The following is a 20,000-nucleotide window of genomic DNA, read 5'->3' on the forward strand; positions in this document are numbered from 1 at the left end:
TATTCTAGCTGTAAAGGACCTTTGTACACTCTCTATTTGTGCAATATCCTTTTGATAGTGTGGGTACCATATCATATTGCAATATTCAAGTGGACTACGAACATATGTTTTATAAAGCATAATCATGTGTTCAGCTTTTCTTGTTTTGAAGTGCCGTAACAACATTCCCATTTTTGCTTTACATTTTGCCAACAGAATGGCTATTTGATCATTGCATAACATGTTCCTATTCATCATCACACCAAGGTCTTTAACTGCTTCCTTATTTGTGATTGTCTCATTATTAGGTCCCCTATATGCATATAGCTTTCCTTCTCTGTCTCCATAATTTATTGATTCAAATTTATCAGAGTTAAATACCATCCTATTTACCTCTGCCCAATCATATACTTTGTTAAGGTCTCTTTGTAGAGCGTTCCTATCTTCATCACAAGTAATTTCTCTACTTATTCTTGTGTCATCAGCGAAACTACTCACTACCGAATCCTTAACATTACTGTCTATGTCTTCAATCATAATAACAAAACAATATTGCAGCTAGCACCGTACCTGTGGCACACCGGATATTACCTTGGTTTCATCCGATTTCTCATCGTTTGCAATAACTATCTGTTTTCTGTTGTGAAAAATTCCTTTTAACCATCTTCCTACTTTATCTACGATATTGTGTTTTCTAATTTTCTTTGCTAATATATTATGGTCTACTTTGTCAAAAGCTTTTGCAAAGTCTAGATAAACCACATCTGTTTCATTTCCGCTTTTCATATTTTTGAATATGTTCTCACGGTGGACTAACAGTTGGGTTTGTGTACTTTTTTCCGGGTACGAAACCGTGTTGTCCTATATTAAACAAATTATTATTTTTTTTTTAAATGTTTCATAATATTTTTCTTCCATTACCCTTTCATACACTATTATAATTTTGATGTTAGACTCACAGGCCTATAATTACTTGCCTCTAGTCTTGATCCACTTTTGAAAGTAGGGTTGATATATGCTAATTTGTGCTCATCATAAAAACTAAAATCTTGCCTGTATCTACACTTTGTCTTAATAATATTGCAAGTGGCTTTGCGATAGAATGAACTACTTCTTTAACAAAATAGCAGGGACTCCATCCTCCCTGCAGCAGCTCCATTTTTTTTTAATTTCATTAATTGCCTGCACAATATCAGCTTCATTAATTTCTATGTCAGCTAAATATTCACTATTTATTTTCGTCCCTTACTTCTATATCATTATCTTTCATTATCTATTCTAGGGGTGAATTCTCTCTTATATCGTTCTGCCAGTATGTTGCAAATTCCTTTTTTTTTCATTCGTTAATCTCCTTCAATTCTCAGAGGGCCTATTTCTATCTTCTTTATTCATCTTCTTCGCATATGAGTATAATAGTTTGGGGTTTTGCTTGATATTTTAATAGGGTTTTTTTTCTTCCCAAGTCCCGTTTTTCATTTTCTTTTGATTGTATAATCTTTTGTTCTGCATTTTCTATCTTACTTTTTAGTTCTATAACTTCCATGCATTTTTTCTTTTGCAAGACCTTTTTTCCACTTTCTGATTTTCTGGAACAAGATCCTTCTGTCTCTTGGTATGCATGAATGATGTTTACTTTTCTTCTTCGGTATATATTTATCCACTATTTTCTCCAATATTTTATATAATATCTCCGTATTTACCTTATGTCATCACTTACGAAAATGTTATCCCAATCTTTGTTTAATTCTTCATTAACTTTCTGACCATTTTATATTTTTTACTGTAGAAGTTGTATTTTCCATATCCTTCCCACTTTTTTTTTCATTTCTTGCTTATCTCTATTTTCACTTGCTTTGGAATGAACTGTTAATTCTATGACATTATGATCTGAAATACTCGCATTATAACTATTATTTCTTTAACATAATTCATCTCGTTCACAAATACTAGGTCTAAAGTATTTTCCTTTCTTGTTGGCAGGTGATTTATTTGTTGAATGGTTGTATTCTAGTAGCATATCTAATAGCTTTTCAAATTGCCTCTTATCTTCTGCACTACTATTACTCTCTTTTTTATATGTATAAAGTACAACCACAGTCTCCTATTCGTTTCTTTCCATTCTAACGAAAGGGAAAGTTGAAGTCACCAGATAGGAGAATAGTCCAGTCCTTGTGATTTCTACATATATCATCCAATTTTTCAATTTTTTTTCAATTACTAAGTCAAACTCTTTAGTATTAGGAGGTCTATATATTACTATGTTCATCAATTTTTCAGATTCAAATTCTACCGCTATTAGTTCACATTCTGAGTTACTATATTTATCATATATATTTTTCCTTGTTTTTGTCTTTCCCATATATTGCGGTTCCCCCTTGATTCCTATTTTTCTATCTGATCTATAAGTTTGGAACCCTTTTATTTGATCATCATTCCCAGTCTCTTGGGAATACCAGGTTTCACTTATATTCATTATATCTATTTTCTTTTCATTTTGGGTTAGTTCTTCTAAGTCACTCTATTTTTCTTTTTGAGTTACTCGTAACTAAACCCTGCGCATTCATCATCTATGATGGTTTGCGTGTTTTTTCTTCTTCTTCATTTAATATTGGTAGTAATAAGGATTTTCCCATGTCTCTTTCCTGTTCTGGTATGTTGTTCTTTTTTTCATTTCCAGAAATTCTGACATTAAAAAAACAAAAAATCCAACTTTTCCATAATATTTGATCTTACTTCATCATAATTATTCATTTTGTGTCTGAATCTACAATTTTCTCCTCGGTTTCTGCAATATCCTCTTGCATAATAAATACAGTTATTATCTCTTGAGTAGAATTTCGGAGCTGATGCTTTGAAATTTTTTGCTGACACCTCTGCATATCTCATTGGTGGTTTGCTTTTCTCTTTTACCTGATATTCTTGATTTCTCTCTTTATTGTTTCTTTCTTATTTTGGATTTTATTACTTGGTTGGTTATTTATTTGATTATGATTCATGGCTACAGGGTGCATATATTTGCATTTTTTGTCGAACTTACATCCTTTTCCTTCTTTTAGGTTTTTTACATATTTTTGGATGCAGATCTCTGCAATCATCCCCATAGCCATCTAAGTATGCACATTTACCATATATTTTCATAGTTTTGACATACCTTAGGATGTTTGTAGTAACATCTTTCTCCAAATCTGCAATTCCTCTTTTCAAAAGGTTGCAGATTTTGTCTTTCTTGTCTATTTTTTCCTCTTTCCGTCATTGTGTAGATCTGGGTAGAGCCTCTTCGGGATTTGCTTTTTCTGTTGTCATATCGTAATTTTTTATTTCTTCGTAGGTATGCTGCTTTATTGCCTCATATGTAGTATCAATGAGTATCTCTGCATCCATACTTTTATCTTGTTCTTTGTTTTCCTTATTTTTTTCTGTCATTTCATTTTTGTTTACTTCTCTTTCCCTTTTCCTTCTTCTTTTTCTTTTTCTTCTTTTCTCTTCCGTTTTCCTCTTCTTCTTTTTCTTCTTCTTCTTCCTCTTCCTCTTCTTCTTCATCCTCAACTATTTGTACATTCAATCTTGATTTAATAACATTGTCTATCCATGATAGACATGTTGAAACAAAAAATTCTTGTATCTTTTCTCAAATCTTGCATTACCTCAGCACACTGTGGATGGGTCGGAATGTTGCATGCAGCACATTTTCTGATTAGGTTTTGTGGATTGACTATGCTATACCAAACCTTACACAGTTTGCATGCTTTTGGCATTCTTTTTCCTAATGCATCAATTAGGATATTCACAAGATTCACCTTATTCATTTTCTTTGTCGGAATATGTTGGTTTATGTATATTTTCTTTATGAGTCTCTTGACCACTTGGATTTTATTTGGAACTTCTTCAATTATTTCAAGATGTTTTCATTAGATTTGTTCCAGTTTGAAGGATTATATCCTTCTAATATATCTATGAATGCTTTTGTATCTTTTTGGTTAGGACTGTTGCTGATTTCATAGATGAGAAATGCCAGTTCCCTTCCTGCTACCTCATCGTATTGCGAATCCGCCAAGCAAGCTAAATTACGCCACCTTTTCCCGCAGTTGGAACTTACTGCCATCTTGTTCTGATTTCAGTATTACACTTGTTAAACTAACTTAGAAGACGCTTTATCCTACTATTTTCACACTAATCTTATCACCGATAGTTCACGAACACTTCTAGATATTTCTCAAATTCTAGTCGTATGTTAAACTTGTGATATGTGATTTAATCTGACTTCACGCGGGTACTCTGACTTCCGTCGTTACCAAGCAAGATGGCTACTAGCGAGAGAGAGAGAGAGAGAGAGAGAGAGAGAGAGAGAGAGAGAGAGAGAGAGAATAAAAGCCGAAGTATTTATTATTCCAGCGCGTCGCGCGACGGGTAATGAGCTCGTATTTATAATGAAAAGCATTGCTTGCAAGTGTCTGGGGAGGAAGATTTGTTTATGGCCAGGGGGGATTTACCCAGATGTTATTTCTGAGCAGATGCCGGACTACGGAGGATATAGAATGTATTTGCTCTCCGAAGGCTCACTTTGATATTCTGTTCTGATATATTGGAAATTAAAAAAGGGTTTTGCTGCATTTTTTTTATTTTTTCGATTCATCCCGCTCGGTAAAGACGGGTGCTTCTGCTTGCTTGCGTTCATTTTTTTCGGATTTTTTTTTAGATGCACGTATTGTGTATTTGTATAACTTTCACGTTTATAGATACCGAAGTGTATGAACAAAGTTACAGCCACGAAGGAACTTGGTTCGTATAATCATCACGTTTAATACTTCTTCGTGATTTAAAATCAAACATAGAAGTATAGGTGTATATATATATATATATATATATATATATATATATATATATATATATATATTATATATCGTATGTATATACACATCATATAAGTGAGGCTATTTTAAGGGAAAAATTATACAGGTCGACCTACATATAAATTTAATATATATATTTATATGCATGTACATATACACACATCATATAATTGATGATATTTTAAGGGAAGAATGCTACAGGCCGACCCACAAGATAAATCATAATTAATGCCAACTGAGTATTAAAGACAGACTGCCCTTTTGACTCCTATGCTCTCTGTTTAAAAAAAAAAAAAAAAAAAAAAAAAAAAGATACACAAAGATACAGGCGCATCACAGAATGTCTGACTCGATGCTTGTGTTGATGCTTCAGTATATGCGAATTATACCAAAGCTTCGGTCTTACGAATATGGAATATTAAAACATGTAACCTAGAAGTTTGTATTATTCAAGTTGACCATTATGTTTATCATTTTTAGTAAGTCGAGCATGATTCGTTCTGTTTTGCCAGTTACACTTCCTTTCGTGAAATACACAGATAAAGAATAAATGGACTTTATAAATAAGAGATAAGGAAGTTTTAGTAGTTTCCACGCCTGTTTTTTAAATTACCCAGTTGTTGTGGCGAGAGTAATCTTGCCGGAATACGAAGATGGCAGATGTGCTCTGAATATAAACAGCGCTTTATCTATCTTCACTTTTTCTTCGAGTTATGATGGTTATGATCACAGTCTAGGTATATACCTAGACCGTGGCTATAACCATCAAAATCGTTCTAATGCCGTACCGCTACTCTCTGTTTTTAGCAAATAAATGTCCGTGGTCTCATGGCTATGCTAGTTTTGACGTATAGTTTTAACATGGAAAGAGAGTAGCGGTACGGCTTTAGAACGATTTTGATTGTTATGATCACGGTCTAGGTATACTATACCTAGACCGTGGTTAAGATAGCGTTGTTGATGCCCCATAATAGTTTACAGGGCATTTTGCAATACCCAATCAGTGAATACTCCCAATTCCTGTGAATTCATGGCGTCTTTCTCCTGCTTATGAAGTTTCCGGAACTGTCTCGTATTTTAGTTTTTGCTTTGTGTCTTAATTAACCACTCTCATTTGGGAAATTATAGGACATCGCTTTATGGTCGAGAGAGAGAGAATAATTTGGATTTTATCCTTATAGGCGAATGATATATACATATATAAATAAACAAATATTTGTATATATTAAACATATATAATTATATATGTTTAATATATCACAAATAAATTGTTATTTCATTTGTTAGCCGTTCAAGTTGGCTGTCGGGGGTGCTAGAAGGTAATTCGCCTGTCTGTTTATTGGTGCGTGTATGTATACAGTATATAGTAATATATAGTATAAAAAAGCACGTAGACTTTTACGTTCGTTACTTGTAACTAACTCACAATAAGCCCTCGTAATTTGCGCATCGTACTACACTCAAACAGAAAACGCTCGCGCGCATAAATAAGACATCTCTTGGAGTTGGTGTTTTCCAGCGCTCCGTCTTAAGATTCCAGTTGCAACGAGAGAGAGAGAGAGAGAGAGAGAGAGAGAGAGAGATTCTCGGAGATGGCGTGACCCATCTTTGCATCTCAACCGACCTACCACTCAGGCGATAATCCGGTGTCAGCCTAACACATTCCCGTAATTTGAGACTCTCGGACGCCCTTTTAGCGCTCCCTTCTTTCCTCTCCTCTCCCCACCCCTCTCCTCCACCTCCTACACCTTCTTCCGAGGATTATGGCGGGCGCGGGCGTGCATGGTGACGCCCTTTAGTCTAGCTCTTCTTGCAATTTTTTTTTCTTCATTCAGCCCTTAGTGCGTAGGGACTGGCGGTGTCCGGTTTCTTCTATTTTCTCGCTTTTATTTTATTTTATTTTTTTCATTTTATTTATTTTTTAGTGACCACATAAATTTATTGATGCAAGTAATGTATAGTTTTGATTTTGTAATTTAGCAATTTATCATTACGTCGAGTTAAATGAGAGTCATTAGCTTATATGTAAATTACGTAAATCCGATTACGCTGTCCAGTAGCATCCTTGAATTCTGAATCAATTATTTCATATATGTATATACATACAAATATATATATATATATATATATATATATATATATATATATATATATATATATATTTATAAAATTTTAAAATTTCACCCTTACCCACATATTTTTCTATTCACCTCTATTAAGGTGAATTATCGTTGACTCTATTATTACCGATTTAGGCTCCTTTCATCCTCCCCCCAGGTTTTTACAAATGAATCAATAATCAATTATTCTTGTTTCCCCTAGACTCTCCATAAGAAAATTGTCTGATTTCCCTTCTCATTATTTCCACCTCACGTGGTGTACTGTAAGCATTACTGAAGGGTCTTTGCAGCGTCCCTTCGGCCCCCAGCTGCGACCTCTTTCATTCATTTTACTGAACCTCCGTTCATATTGTATTTCTTCCATCTGGTTTTCCAACCTCTCTAACAGTTGTTTCGCAGTGCAACTGCGAGGTATTCCTCCTGTTACAGCCTTCAAATATCCTACTATCAATTTCCCTTTCAGCGCTGAATGACCTCATAGGTCTCAGCGCTTGACCGTTGACCTAAAATCTTGGTGCTTTATTATTGTATATTTTGCTATTTCCTTTATTATTTCTTTTATTATCACTTCAGAGTTGGCACTGATGCCGTGCAGTTGCATGCAGTCACAGCCTTTTACGAGGATTAGGCCTGGCGTGTATGACTCTCTCTCTCTCTCTCTCTCTCTCTCTCTCTCTCTCTCTCTCTCTCTCAAGTCTAAAATGTTCGTTTTCAGTCTCTTGTATTTTCTTGTTTGTTATTACAATACCCTTGCGTGTGCTTTGGGATTACGGTGTTCTTCGGTTAATCCAGGCGATTTTTTTTTAAATTATTTTTCTGTAGCTTATGGCTGTAAGTATGATTTTATTTAGTTATTAATTATTATTATTATTTTATCAAAAGTGATTGCTGCCTCAGCTGCATTAATTTTATACAGGTTCTTCTCTATTTTTCTAATTATTGCTTTCTCATTGTTGCTTAAACTGGTGAACAACGCACCGAAGGTTGACATATCTCAATTAGGTCAAACGATTGGATTTTATTGGTAAATATATATATATATATATATATATATATATATATATATATATATATATATATATATATATATATATATGTGTGTGTGTGTGTGTGTGTGTGTGTGTGTGTGTGTGCGCGCGCTTTATGTATATTGGACAAATGTGTTTATTTCGTGAGTTTTATTTGTTCGTTTCGTTGTATATTTGTTTGTTTAGGAGAACCAAGTGAAGCAATTACGACGAGGTAACTCCCGTGTCCCAAATCCAGTCGTAAGCATGCTAGCGATATGCAACATCATTACTAGAGATTACGATTAATTATTTTGCAACGTTTCATACACTCCGACACATTCAAGGGCCGAAGGCTCTCTCTCTCTCTCTCTCTCTCTCAGTCTCTCTCGACTCTCTCTCTCTCTCTCTCTCTCTCTCAAGTATCATCGGATTTTTTTTCTGGATGAACCACCATTTTGTGCCAAGGCTTTACTTTTCCTCATTTTTTTTTCTATCTCTATTCTAGTTTCATCATCTCAGGTTTTTTTTTCTCTCTCTCTCTCTTTCCTTTCTCCTTCTCATTTTTCGATCTTATATCCATTTCTTTTTACTGGGAAGTTCAGCGTCCATTAACCTATCCGGATTAGGGATTAATTCTTTTCAATCATGGTATGTGAATTTAAATAGCTTCATTCAAATAAATGTTAAAAAAAACTTCTCCATCTGAGCGGATCTCTCTCTCTCTCTCTCTCTCTCTCTCTCTCTCTCTCTCTCTCTCTCTCTCTCTCTCTCTCTCTCTCTCTCTCTCTCTCTGAATATTCATTTACTGGCTTCAATAGCACAGGTGACTTTCTCAAATTGGTTGACTGACTTGAAATTGATTGATTGAAAATCCCTGTTAAAAACTCGTAATGTCTCTGCAGAACAAGAAATCTTGGCGATATTTATAGATATTTTCGTAAAGCATGTTTTAGAGAATCTCTCTCTCTCTCTCTCTCTCTCTCTCTCTCTCTCTCTCTCTCTCCTTAGTATTTCGTCTTGTAGCCCCGTGAATCGGAAATGAAAGGAGCTCACTGAACCAAAATACATGTCTAAATGATGGAGTTGTCGTTAAGAAGACCATATTTTATGCGCAGTTTTTAAGATATTCAACTCACCTATGAAGGCTTATTATAAACATCGTATATTCCGTCACATTATAGTAAATGCATCGTAACATTCTATTAGATTTCGTTGTCAATCTAAGCTTTGTCAGAGCTGCAACCTATGATAGAAAACGCAGTATTAAGTACAATTTCCTTTTTTTTTTTTTTTTTTTTTTTTTTTACAATACTTCTACTGGTATCATTTGAAATCATGAAAAGGAGTTTACAGAGAGCTATAAGATAAGCCGCCATTGATTTGGTTCGTGTCCCATAGCGTTTCATGGTACGTCCTGCTGTAATACGTTTTATGCAAGATGTGGCCCACGGATAGAAATAGGGCATGGCATAATGCCGATGGATTTTTCCGTTTTATAATAGCGTCATTTTCTCGGTCACTGACGTTTTTCATTATTAATAGTTTTCCCAATTCTTGTTTCTCCTTGTTCGCTTTTGTGTCTCTCATCCCATTCTGATTCGCCATGTTTTTTCTCGCCCCACCCCCTCCCCCATTTTCTCTTTTCTTCCCTCTTTCCTCTTCAGCCTCATCTTCCTCCTTCCCTCTTCTCCTTCAAACCCCCGCCACACTCCTCCCCTACCACCCCCCCCCCCCCCGCCACCCCCCCCCCCCCCCCTTCGCCTTTCCCCTCCTCGGATATCACTCATGCAATCCTTCTAGTGGAGCATTAATCTAGCTTACCGGATTTCTCTTGGATGTTCTGAGTTGCCTAATGCTACCATGTTTAGTTCGTAAGGGCGGATGGGGCACAAGGATCATGTTAAGTCTAGGCTTTAAGCGTGCCACGTAATTATGGGGGGTTTGTCTGTCTCACCGTGAGGTTTTAGGGGGTTGGTACGATGCACTCCGGCGGGGTTAGCAGCGGCTTTGGGCCCTGGAGAGAGAGAGAGAGAGAGAAAGGGCATGGATCAGCGAGGGGTATGTAAGTGTCTAATCGTTCCGGGATGTGCCCTTGGAAGGCTTGTCTTCGGAAGGGAACAGAAATCCTATTTGACTTTGTGTGTGTGTGTTTGTGTGGGGTGGGGGGTAGGGTTTTTGCTTTTATGGGGGGTTACTTTTCGAGATATGGGGGGAATTCCGAAGATTTTGAATTCGAAATGCACGATGGGGAAGGCAAGAATACAAAATCTCTCTCTCTCTCTCTCTCTCTCTCTCTCTCTCTCTCTCCCAGAAATTTTTTTGTGTCATAAGTGATAACTACAGTTCCTTGGCTAACTGTTACTTATGGTCAAAATTTGACATCGTTATCGAATCGGGGATGTGCTAACGCTCGAATGATCTGTATTTTATATAGATTTATTTTATAATCCTCAGATTTTAACTGCAACGTGTTCCCTTTACTGGCGTATAATGCCGTCAGTGCACCTCACTTGGTGCACTGTAGTCATTACTGTACCTTCATTAGTATTCTCTTTCACCCATCTGACTTTCCAACCTCTCCTGACAATTGGTTGCTATGGCAACTGCGAGATTTTCTTATTGTTACGCTTTCCAAATCTTACTGTTAATTTCCCTTTCAACGCTGAATGACCTCGTAGGTTCCAGTGCTTGGCCTATATGACCTAAGTTCTGTATTCTTTTCTGTTCTAACTAAAACGTGTTTGAAGCTATCGAAGATCCACCACCCGATTTGAAATGGCTCAAAATCAAGCGACACTCACTTCTAGAGTGACTGAAAACTCTTTCTGTTCAGTTAGTCCTGTTTTCCATAGTCTAATATACCAGTCCACATCGCGTAAACTAGGCGCATTCTCATCTCTTACTCAAGGCACATCATGCAGAGATCACATCACATAAGCAGAACATCGCTTAAAGAATCAGCGAAGAACTTCCAAACTCAATACTTATCATTTCTTCGTCTTCTTATGGTGTCACATCCGGCTTTGCGGGATTTATTCTCTCTCTCTCTCTCTCTCTCTCTCCTCTCTCTCTCTCTCTCTCTCTCTCTCTCCCCCCTTTCGTTTTTTTTTTTTTTTTTTGAGGTCAAACCGATTTAGCGTTGACATAAGGTCATGCTTTCACTTGACTTCTCTTTTTTAACTATTTCAAAAAATATTTACCTATCTGTCTTTGTTGGTCTTTAGGATCATCGTCATGCTTTTTTAACTCTTGCTATAAACCGGAAAGCAATGCTGCAGGTTTCAGTATTCTAGAAATTTTATAAGGCTAAAGGTCATTAAAAGGTCAACCTTCCCTACTATCCGGTGGAGAGCCGGAATCAAGCAAGTGACCAGCCTTCATATATATATATATATATATACAGCAATTGAAACACCAGCAGGGAAGCGCCATCTACATATCAGTAAGGACACCAAGGCCAAAACCCGGAACAGCATTTTGTACAACTTTATTGGGACATGTTTCGAGTAGTACTATCACTCGTTATCAACCTACAAAATTAAATGAATGACATTATAGTTCTTGCAATCAAATTTACAATAATTAAAATGATGTATAAAAATTATAAGAGTACGTTAAAAGATAGCTAATACTTAAAAAAAAAATTATAATTAAAAAAAATTGCTAAATGAAACAATTGAGAGATAAAATAAAATGAAGCAGAATGCAAATTAAAGTCACAAAACGGATGGTACAAAAGAACAGTAAATATACTAAGTCGATATACAAACCAGCAGGATGCAGACTAAAAACACAAAAGTGAGGTAACAGCTACATTTCTAGCTAAGGAAGGCTTTATCTTAACAGAATATAAACTTCTAGAATGTCGAGGTCTGTAGCAAACTGGGCAGAGGTTTAAAATAGAAAAACCATCGATATGTAAAGGGTGACCAGACTCCTCGCTGTGTTCCCTAATTGCACTATAACTAGGTCTTGTAAGATAATTGCCTGTACGAATGACCTACCAAGGTGCTCAAACCATCTCATCCAAGCTGATCTGGTAGTTTTCCGACGTAAGTGGCATCACAACCATGCATTGCCATTTATAGATCAGATTGGAGCGAAGGCTTGTTGGTATAGGGTCTTTAATTTTAAAGAAATTTCCTAATTTATTTGTAAAGTAAAAAATATATTTTGATATCTAGCGAGGGTAACCAATGGACAAAATGAAATTAATTGCTTTTTTAGATCGTAACTACGAGTTCCAGTAAAAGTTAAAGGTAAATAAAATAACAGGTTTCTTTACGTTAGCAGTAGTTTCGGGTTGTTTGTTTACATACAATTTTGAAAGTTGTTTACCAATATATGTATTTACGTAATTCAACGGGATAGCCATTGTTTTTTAAGAGTGACCTTAGAAATTCCAATTCTTCGTGTAAATTCAAATAGCTAGAACAAATTTTATATGCTCTGGTAACAAGCGTAAATATTAAATTCATCTTATATTTCAAAGGTGTAGCTGATTGAAATTTAGACATAAGACCTGTGAAAGTAGGCTTTCTAAAGACTGAAGTGTGAAATTTATTATTAAGATTTTTAACTTGAATATCTAGAAAAGCAAGTGTATGATTATCTTCGACTTCAGATGTAAATTCTATATTTATATGCTTACTATTAAGGTACTTCTAAAAAAACGAGGAATCTGGTCACGACTCTTAAAAATTAAGAAAGTATCAACATACCTCCTGTACAATAAGGGCTTAAAATCTAAAGGGCAATCGTCTAACCATTTCTTCTCCATAAAACACATAAAAGCATTAGCCAGAGATGGTCCTATACTGGATCCCATACTTACACCATCAATTTGCTTATATAACAAACTGTTAAACAAAAAATAACATTCTTTGGTAGCTAGGATTAAAAGTTCCTTTAACTGAGACCTGTTGAACCCGTTGACAGTATCATTATTATTTTTAAACAGCTCGTTTAGACAGATGTCAATCGTCTCATCCAGTGGAATTTGAGTGAAAAGAGACTTCACATCAAATGATGCCATAACACAATTATCAAAATTACAGTTTCTTAGGCAGTTGATAAAATGAAAGGAGTCATTCAAGGTATACTCATTTGTAGTTAACGGCGCAAGGATGGGAACAAGAAACTTTGCGGTATTATAGTTGGCAGTTCCAATAGCTGATAGAATAGGTCTCAATGGGTAGTTTTCCTTGTGGACCTTGGGGAGCCCGTTTACAGACGGTCTTGGTTCTAGACCCGGACGCTTGAAGGCCATGAAAAACCTCTATAGAGAAACAGCCAGATTTATATAGTTTGTCTAATGTTCTATTGACTTTATCTTCTAAATGCACAATACATTTGAAAGGATCTTTCTTAATAACGTGGAACTTAGTTTGATCATTGAGGATGTCTATCATTTTATCAACATACTCTGTTCTATTCAGCAAGACTACACCATTGCCCTTATCGGGTTTTGTAACCACAATGGATGTGTCTTTAGCTAGACTTTGTAAAATATTAAACTCGTCAGTACTAAGTAAATACTTGGTCTCTGGTTTATAATTGTAAAAGGATGAAAACGCAAGGTGTTTAAGAGTTGATCTGAAATAATCATAAGAGTAGCCTTTGGGATTGTGGTATAAAATTATGTGTTTGTAAAGCCTTAAACAAACGTTCCCAATTCAAGAAGTGTGAGTCAAAACGTAACCTTTTAGACGTAAAAGCAAAATTAAGACCACGTGATAAAACCACTTTTTCTTTATCAGTTAATACACGAGAGGAATAATTAAAAATGACATTATCGGGAGACATGGACGAATCGAAATAACCTAAATTTTTCAATTTTAAGGAATGCACATGAGAAACTTTTTCAATGCTATTGGTATTGACTCTATTTATACAATTAGATAAATGAATGAAATCTAGACGAGAAACTGAATTTTTCAACACATCAGTCACTTGGTTTAGTTTAAATGCAGTATGATGCAAAAGTCGCCGCTTACCGCGAATTTCTTCTTCCAGTAGTTTCTTCTGGTACTCCCGATAATGTTGGGTTCTGTGTAAGGTTTTGTTGTATAACTTGAAGTGAAGAAATTTTGGGATGAGTCCATTCTCTCACAAGTCTCCAGAAATGCAAATCACTGCGGACTTTTCTCAACTTATAATCTGTCCCTTGTACCAACCTAAATTGTTGAAGAACTGTAGGTCCATATCTTCTTCTGACAATCACAGCAATTGAAACACCAGCAGGGAAGCGCCATCTACATATCAGTAAGGACACCAAGGCCAAAACCCGGAACAGCATTTTGTACAACTTTATTGGGACATGTTTCGAGTAGTACTATCACTCGTTATCAACCTACAAAATTAAAATGAATGACATTATAGTTCTTTCAATCAAATTTACAATAATAAAATGATATGTATAAAAATTATAAGAGTACGTTAAAAGATAGCTAATACTTAAAAAAAATTATAATTAAAAATTGGTAAATGAAACAATTGAGTAGATAAAATAAAATGAAGCAGAATGCAAATTAAAGTCACAAAGAAACCTGTTATTTATTTACGTAAAGAAACCTGTTATTTATTTACCTTTAACTTTTACTGGAACTCATAGTTACGATCTAAAAAAGCAATTAATTTCTATTTTGTCCATTGGTTACCCTCAGCTAGATATCAAACAATATATTTTTAACTTTACAAAATAAATTAGGAAATTTCTTTAAAATTAAAGACCCTATACCAACAAGCCTTCGCTCCAATCTGATCTATAAATGGCAGTGCAGTGGTTGTGATGCCACTTACGTCGGAAAAACTACCAGATCAGCTTGGATGAGATGGTTTGAGCACCTTGGTAGGTCATTTCGTACAGGCAATTATCTTACAAGACCTAGTTATAGTGCAATTAGGGAACACAGCGAGGAGTCTGGTCACTCTTTACATATCGATGATTTTTCTATTTTAACCTCTGCCCAGTTTGCTACAGACCTCGACATTCTAGAAGTTTTTTTTTATATTCTGTTAAGATAAAGCCTTCCTTAGCTAGAAATGTAGCTGTTACCTCACTTTTGTGTTTTATTTTAGTCTGCATCCTGCTGGTTTGTATATCGACTTAGTATATTACTGTTCTTGTACCATCCGTTTTGTGACTTTAATTTGCATTCTGCTTCATTTTATTTTATCTACTCAATTGTTTCATTTAGCAATTTTTAATTATAATTTTTTTTTAAGTATTAGCTATCTTTTAACGTACTCTTATAATTTTTATACATATCATTTTATTATTGTAAATTTGATTGCAAGAACTATAAATGTCATTCATTTTAATTTTAAATTTTGTAGGTTGATAACTAGTGATAGTACTACTCGAAACATGTCCCAATAAAGTTGTACAAAATGCTGTTCCGGGTTTTGGCCTTGGTGTCCTTACTGATATGTAGATGGCGCTTCCCTGCTGGTGTTTCAATTGCTGTGATTGTCAGAAGAAGATATGGACCTACAGTTCTTCAACAATTTAGGTTGGTACAAGGCACAGATTAATAAGTTGAGAAAAGTCCGCAGTGATTTGCATTTCCTGGAGACTTGTGAGAGAAATGGACTCATCCAAAATTTCTTCACTTCAAGTTATACAACAAAACCTTACACAGAACCCAACATTATCGGGAGTACCAGAAGAAACTACTGGAAGAAGAAATTCGCGGTAAGCGGCGACTTTTGCATCATACTGCATTTAAACTAAACCAAGTGACTGATGTGTTGAAAAATTCAGTTTCTCGTCTAGATTTCATTCATTTATCTAATTGTATAAATAGAGTCAATACCAATAGCATTGAAAAAGTTTCTCATGTGCATTCCTTAAAATTGAAAAATTTAGGTTATTTCGATTCGTCCATGTCTCCCGATAATGTCATTTTTAATTATTCCTCTCGTGTATTAACTGATAAAGAAAAAGTGGTTTTATCACGCGGTCTTAATTTTGCTTTTACGTCTAAAAGGTTACGTTTTGACTCACACTTCTTGAATTGGGAACGTTTGTTTAAGGCTTTACAAACACATAATTTTTATACCCAACAATCCCAAAGGCTACTCTTATGATTATTTCAGATCAACTCTTAAACACCTTGCGTTTTCATCCTTTACAATTATAAACCAGAAGACCAAGTATTTACTTAGTACTGACGAGTTTAATATTTTACAAAGTCTAGCTAAAGACACATCCATTGTGGTTACAAAACCCGATAAGGGGCAATGGTGTAGTCTTGCTGAATAGAACAGAGTATGTTGATAAAATGATAGACATCCTCAATGATCCAAACTAAGTTCCACGTTATTAAGAAAAGATCCTTTCAAATGTATTGTGCATTTAGAAGATAAAGTCAATAGAACATTAGACAAACTATATAAATCTGGCTGTTTCTCTAAAGAGGTTTTTTCATGGCCTTCAGCGTCCGGGTCTAGACCAGGACGTCTGTACGGGCTCCCCAAGGTCCACAAGGAAAACTACCCATTGAGACCTATTCTATCAGCCATTGGAACTGCCAACTATAATACCGCAAAGTTTCTTGTTTCCCATCCTTGCGCCGTTAACTACAAATGAGTATACTTGAATGACTCCTTTCATTTTATCAACTGCCTAAGAAACTGTAATTTTGATAATTGTGTTATGGCATCATTTGATGTGAAGTCTCTTTTCACTCAATTCCACTGGATGAGACGATTGACATCTGTCTAAACGAGCTGTTTAAAAATAATAATGATACTGTCAACGGGTTCAACAGGTCTCAGTTAAACCCTTCTTTGGAACTTTTAATCCTAGCTACCAAAGAATGTTATTTTTTGTTTAACAGTTTGTTATATAAGCAAATTGCTGGTGTAAGTTATGGGATCCAGTATAGGGGACCATCTCTGGCTAATGCTTTTTATGTGTTTTATGGAGAAGAAATGGTTAGACGATTGCCCTTTAGATTTTAAGCCCTTATTGTACAGGAGGTATGTTGATGATACTTTCTTAATTTTTAAGAGTCGTGACCAGATTCCTCGTTTTTTAGAGTACCCTTAATAGTAACCGCATATAAATATAGAATTTACATACTGAAGTCGAAGATAATCATACTTGTTTTCTAGATATTCAAGTTAAAAATAATAATCATTTCACACTTCAGTCTTTAGAAAGCTACTTTCACAGGGGTCTTATGTCTAAATTTCAATCAGCTACACCTTTGAAAAATATAAGATGAATTTAATATTTACGCTAGTTACTAGAGCATATAAATTTGTTCTAGCTATTTGAATTTACACGAAGAATTGGAATTTCTAAGGTCACTCTTAAAAAACAATGGCTATCCGTTTGAATTACGTAAATACATATATTGGTAAACAACTTTCAAAATTGTATGTAAACAAACAAAAACCCGAAACTACTGCTAACGTAAAGAAACCTGTTATTTATTTACCTTTAACTTTACTGGAACTCATAGTTACGATCTAAAAAAGCAATTAATTTCTATTTTGTCCATTGGTTACCCTCAGCTAGATATCAAAATATATTTTACTTTACAAAATAAATTAGGAAATTTCTTTAAAATTAAAGACCCTATACCAACAAGCCTTCGCTCCAATCTGATCTATAAATGGCAGTGCAGTGGTTGTGATGCCACTTACGTCGGAAAAACTACCAGATCAGCTTGGATGAGATGGTTTGAGCACCTGGTAGGTCATTTCGTACAGGCAATTATCTTACAAGACCTAGTTATAGTGCAATTAGGGAACACAGCGAGGAGTCTGGTCACCCTTTACATATCGATGTTTTTCTATTTTAACCTACTGCCCAGTTTGCTACGACCTCGACATTCTAGAAGTTTTATATTCTGTTAAGATAAAGCCTCCTAGCTAGAAATGTAGCTGTTACCTCACTTTTGTGTTTTAGTCTGCATCCTGCTGGTTTGTATATCGACTTAGTATATTTACTGTTCTTTTGTACCATCCGTTTTTGTGACTTTAATTTGCATTCTGCTTCATTTTATTTTATCTACTCAATTGTTTCATTTAGCAATTTTTAATTTTTAATAATTTTTTTTTAAGTATTAGCTATCTTTTAACGTACTCTTATAATTTTTTTATAACATAATCATTTTTTGTTATTTATTGTAAATTTTGAATTGCCAAGAAAACTAAATTAATGGGTTCCATTCATTTTAATTTTGTTTGGTTAAGGTTGATAAACGAGTGATAGTACTACTCGAAAACCATGTCCAACAATAAAGTTGTACAAAATGCTGTTCCGGGTTTTGGCCTTGGTGTGCTTTTACTGATATATATATATATATATATATATATATATATATATATATATATATATATATATATATATATTATACACACACACACACACACACACACACACACACACACACACACACACACACACACACAGAAGACCAAAATGGACATAGCCACCTAAATCATTTGGTCTTTTGAACTGTGTATAAATTTTTTCTCCTCTTGAGCTATGGTAAGTCTGCAGTTTTTATATGGACGTTGTAGACATTTCAATTATATTTCCATTTACATTTGATTTTAAATCAAGAGCCGATCCATTAGCTAGCAGCCTCATTCCTGTTGTAAGGCATTATGACCTATTGCCGTCTACACTAAACCAGTAAGCATTGCTGCAAGTAACGCCGGGGATTTTATAAGGTCAGTGACCTGCCAGTTAAATCTCAATGGCGAATTTTTTTTTTTTAATAATACATACGTAAAACCTGCCCAAACTGAAATGGCCGCGAAGATGATTTAGTCGTTTCAAACTCATGTAAAATAGTGTCTCTTCTTGAGGGATAATAAAGTAGCAGTCTCATTCACATTCAGTATTAACTTAGATCAAGAACCGATTCATAAGTTACTAAACACTGTAGAAATGTAGGCTGAGTGTGAATATTTGCACTGAGTGTGGAATTTATATATATATATATATATATATATATATATATATATATATCTATATATTATATACATATATATATAATGTGTGGAAATATATGTTTTTTACTATTATATAATAATATATATATATATATATATATATATATATATGTGTGTGTGTGTGTGTGTGTGTGTGTGTGTGTGTTTGTGTGTGTGTACCACCATACATAGATATACACACATATATATACACATACATACGTGTACATATATACACTCTCACACACAATTTCGAAAATGATTATTCCTTTCTCGCCTGGGATGATCACCGGTGGTCGGACGGAGTGAGCTGCTGAGCTGAGCCCGGGGCGGTGGGAGGGGGTTAGGGGGGCCCGGGTTGTTAGTGGACGGACTACTGAGGATGGGGACGAGGCGGACGCAAGCGTTACGAAAGACTTTGCAGTCGGTAGAAACCATCCTAATTAAAGCTCGCCATTCAGTAGCAACGCCAGAATAAGCCTTCATAAAGCTCCTTTATTCCAGGGTTGACTTAAGTCGGGATTGACTTACTTCCTATGAAGGATGTTTATAGGATATCGCTTTGTCTCGCCGCTGCTGCTGAGTCAGGCGTCGTTGACTCGCTCGTATTTATGTTGTGCGTGTTTCGGCAATTTGTGTCGCTGTGGATTTCATTATTATATGTCGTGTTATTGTTGGTGTTCTCAGCATCGTCATTGTTGTTATTTGGTAAAATAAATATTCATAATTAGGACAAGAGTATGACGATTTTTTAAAATTATTATTTGGTAAAGTATATTCATAAATAGGACAAGTATATATGATATTTTAAAATTATTTTGTAAAGTAAATATTGGTGATTATGCACAAGTGTATAATGATTTTTTAAAATTATTATTTGGTACAGTAAATATCCATTATTATTTGGTAAAATAAATATCCATAATTATGCACAAGTGTTAAATGATTTTCTTAAATTATTTGGTAAAGAAAATATCCAAAATTATGCAAAAGCGTATAATGAATTCATTTTAAACTGTTATTATTTGGTAAAATCTGTTATCCATAATCATGCGCAAGTGTATAATGATATTATTATAGCTACA

General features: G+C 34.9%; 1 protein-coding gene across 1 annotated transcript in view; it reads left to right on the plus strand.

Annotated features, from left to right (window-relative positions):
* Window positions 1–20,000, plus strand: part of LOC135217448 (uncharacterized) — a 303,493-nt gene that overhangs the window by 219,118 nt on the left and 64,375 nt on the right.

Source organism: Macrobrachium nipponense, chromosome 7 (genome assembly GCF_015104395.2).
Source record: "Macrobrachium nipponense isolate FS-2020 chromosome 7, ASM1510439v2, whole genome shotgun sequence".
NCBI classification, from domain to species: Eukaryota; Metazoa; Arthropoda; class Malacostraca; order Decapoda; family Palaemonidae; genus Macrobrachium; species Macrobrachium nipponense.